Here is a 3,794-nt window from a genome sequence, read left to right on the forward strand (position 1 = left end):
TTTGGACTTGGCACTCAGTTGAACTATCTTGGGAGAGCTTGGGCAAGAGTGCAGAGGACTTTAAGCATTGTCTAGAGCCCCAGACTGAGCCACAAAGCTGGATGGAGCTAATACTGTTTGGCTGTGGGAAAACTGCCCTGGCACGCTCCGCCCTCAAGGTCACAGAGCAAGGATTGGGCAGGAGACCTTGGGGGAGTAATCTAGTGACTGAGCAGCCTAAAGGCGGGGACTGAGATGCCTTACAGCCTTGGCCCTCAGGGGCATAGATAGTGAGATTGGTTTTGGCACACTGGGTAAGTAGACAGCCACTTCAGGAATTATCCCAGCCACAAGTGCTCTGCAAAGCTTCTGCTGAGCCAAGGTTAACACTTTAAAGTGCCTTTTAAGCAGGCTGAGGAGAGATTTAGGCTCTCCACCCTGTGGGGTTTGAGAAATCGGCAGAGGCCTCCAGTCTTCATCTTGTATAGCTGTATCAGCATTGTGATTAACATCTTATACCCCAGAAGATCACCTGTTGCCCAGTTTTTAGCAAGAAATATTTACTACTTTGTTTGGGGGGTTGTTTGGGGGGGGGGTTGTATTGCAACATTTTCCCTCTAGATTTTCTTTTTTTTTTTCTATCTTTTCTTTCTTCATTTTCCTAGTTCAAACATAATTTTCCATTGTTGCCTTCTGTAACAATTAGAACTTCATTTCTGCTAGTGTTTCTACCCCTATTATTTGGTTTTTCCCCCAATTTAATCTCATGAAGTTTTCTGTTTGCTTGTTTTGGTTTTATTTATAGCATTTTTGTCTTTCCTCTCTACTTGGTGGAGGTACTGTGCCTGAACAGGCTAGCAAAGAGCTGCTGATCTCAAGGGAACCACCCAACCTAAACACCCGCCAGAGGTTGGGGGTTTTTAAGGTTGGGTCAAAGTACCCTACTGTACTCCTTTATTGCTCCTGTTTCCCTTTCTGTTCCTTTTTGTCAATATTCTCTTTTATTCACACCCTCTCCTTTATCTTTTTTCTTTTTCTTTTTTCCCTTCTTGTTCTTCAGTCTTCTCATCCGTCTGGTCCTGTACCAAAAGGACTCATTGAAACCCTAGTCCAGAGGCACAGTAACTTAAAGAGCAAGAGGAAGTGAAAGGAAAATTAGGGCACTCATGAGGAAGAATCAGCAGAAAAATCCTGGCAACACAAAAAAACCAGTCCAGAGCAATCCCTCCAAGAGACCGTGAGGTAGCTACTGCAGATGATTCCACCTATAAAGAAACATTAGAAATGACAGAAAGGGGATTTAGAATACAGATGATGAAAACAATGAAGGAAATGATGGAAACAATGAAGGAAACTGCTGACAAAGTGGAAAATAACCAAAAGGAAATCCAAAAACAGAATCAAATAAGAGATGAACAACATGAAGAATATAGAAAGGCTATATCAGAGCTGAAAGAAATGAAGCAGTCAATTAGGGAACCTAAAGATGCAATAGAAAGTATCAACAACAGATTAGACTGCAGAAGAAAGAATCTCAGAGGTGGAGACAAAGCTCTTGAGATAACTCAGATAGTTAAAGAGGCAGAAAAGAAGAGAGAAAGCAGAATGTTCACAGAATTATGGGACTTTAGGAAGCATTCAAACATACGAGTTCTAAGTATCCTAGAAGGGGAAGAAGAATGCCCCAGGGGAATGGAAGCCATACTAGAGAAAGAATATTATAAATGAAAATTTCCCAAATATCACCAAAGTTTCTGATACACTCCTTTTAGAAGGATGTTGGACCCCCAGGTTGCCTCAACTCTAATCAAGCTTCTCCAAGATACACTGTGATGAACCTGTCCAAGTCAAGACAAAAGAAAAGATTCTTCAAGCTGCTAGGAGTAAAGGACAGAACCTAACTACCACAATGATGCAAAAGATAAAACTAAACAATGGGCTCTCACAAAATAAGATGACCAGAACACTACCACACTTAGCAATTATCTCAATAAATGTTAATGGCTTGAATTCCCCACTGAAGAGGCACAGGTTGGCTGATTGGATTAAAAAACAAGCCATCCATTTCCTGTCTGCAGGAAATAGACCTACCTCCAAAAGACGAATTAAAACTACAAGTTAAGGGTTTGAAGACAATTTTTCAGGCAAATGGAATTCAGAAGAAAAGAGGAATTGCGATCCTATTTTCAGATACATGTGGACTTAAAGCAACTAAAGTCAAAAAAGACAAAGATGGTCACTTTATATTGGTCAAGGGAAAAATACAACAGGAAGATGTTTCAATTCTAAATATTTATGCACCCAACTTAAATGCTCCTGATTAGGCTGGCCCCTGTGGCTCAAAAGAGTAGGGCACCAGCCCCATATGCTGGAGGTGGCAGGCTTAAGCCCAGCCCCAGCCAAAAACTGCAAAAAAAAAAAAAAAAAAATGCTCCCAGATTCTTGAAATAGGCTTTACTCAGACTGAGCAACATGATATCCTATAACACCATAATAATAGGGGACTTTAATACTCCTCTTACAGAGCTGGACAGATCCTCTAAACAGAAATTAAACAAAAATAAAGAATATACATTCTCATTGCCCCATGGAACATTCTCCAAAATTGATCATATCCTAGGACACAAAACAAACCTCAACAGAATCAAAAGAACTGAAATTTTACCTTGTATCTTTTCAGACCACAAGGCACTAAAGGTGGAACTCAACTCCAACAGAAACATTCAACTCTGCACAAAGACATGGATATTAAACAGCCTTCTGTTGAATGACAGTTGGGGGCAGGAAGAAAAAAGAGGGAATCATTAACTTCCTTGAGCATAACAACAATGAAGACACAAGCTACCAAAACCTGTGGGATACTGCAAAAGCAGTTCTGAGAGGAAAATTTATCGCTTCAGATGCCTACATTCGAAAAACAGAAATAGAGCACATCAACAAACTCACAAGCCATCTTATAGAATTGGAAAAAGAACAACAATCTAAGCCTAAATGCCGCAGAAGAGAAGAAACATCCAAAATTAAATCAGCAATCAATGAAATTGAAAACAAAAGAATAATTCAGAAAATTAATGAAACAAGGAGTTGGTTTTTTGAAAAAATAAATAGATAAACCTTTGGCCAGACTAACTAGAAATAGAAAAGTAAATCTCTAGTAACCTCAATCAGAAATTATCAATAAAGGGGAAATACCAACTGATGCCACAGAAATACAAGAGATCATCTTTGAATACTACCAGAAACTCTATGCCCAGAAATTTGACAATGTGAAGGAAATGGATCAATATTTGGAAGCACACCCTCTCCCTAGACTTAGCCAGGAAGAAACAGAGCTCCTGAACAGAATAGTTTCAAGCACTGAGATCAAAGAAACAATAAAAAATCTTCCAACCAAAAAAAATGCCCTGGTCCGAATGGCTTCACACCAGAATTCTATCAAACCTTCATGGAAGAGCTTATTCCTATACTGCAGAAATTATTCCAAAAAATTGAGGAGGAAGGAATCTTCCCCAACATGTTCTATGAAGCAAGCATCACTGTGATACCAAAACCAGGAAAAGACCCAAATAAAAAGAATTTCAGACCAATTTCACTAATGAATATACATGCAAAAATTCTGAACAGGGCGGCACCTGTGGCTCAGTGAGTAGGGCACCAGCCCCATATACTAAGGGTGGTAGGTTCAAACCCAGCCCCAGCCAAACTGCAACCAAAAATGGCCAGGCGCCTATAGTCCCAGCTACTCAGGAGGCTGAGGCAAGAGAATCACCTAAGCCCAAGAGCTGGAGGTTGCTGTGAGCTGTGATGTCACAGCA

General features: G+C 40.2%; 1 protein-coding gene across 1 annotated transcript in view; it reads right to left on the reverse strand.

Moving 5' to 3' along the window:
* Positions 1 to 3,794, reverse strand: part of TEFM (transcription elongation factor, mitochondrial) — a 16,830-nt gene that overhangs the window by 2,620 nt on the left and 10,416 nt on the right. The gene's annotated exons all lie outside the window — the stretch shown is intronic.

This window comes from Otolemur garnettii, unplaced genomic scaffold, assembly GCF_000181295.1.
Source record: "Otolemur garnettii isolate 467f Iridium unplaced genomic scaffold, OtoGar3 scaffold00112, whole genome shotgun sequence".
NCBI lineage: Eukaryota > Metazoa > Chordata > Mammalia > Primates > Galagidae > Otolemur > Otolemur garnettii.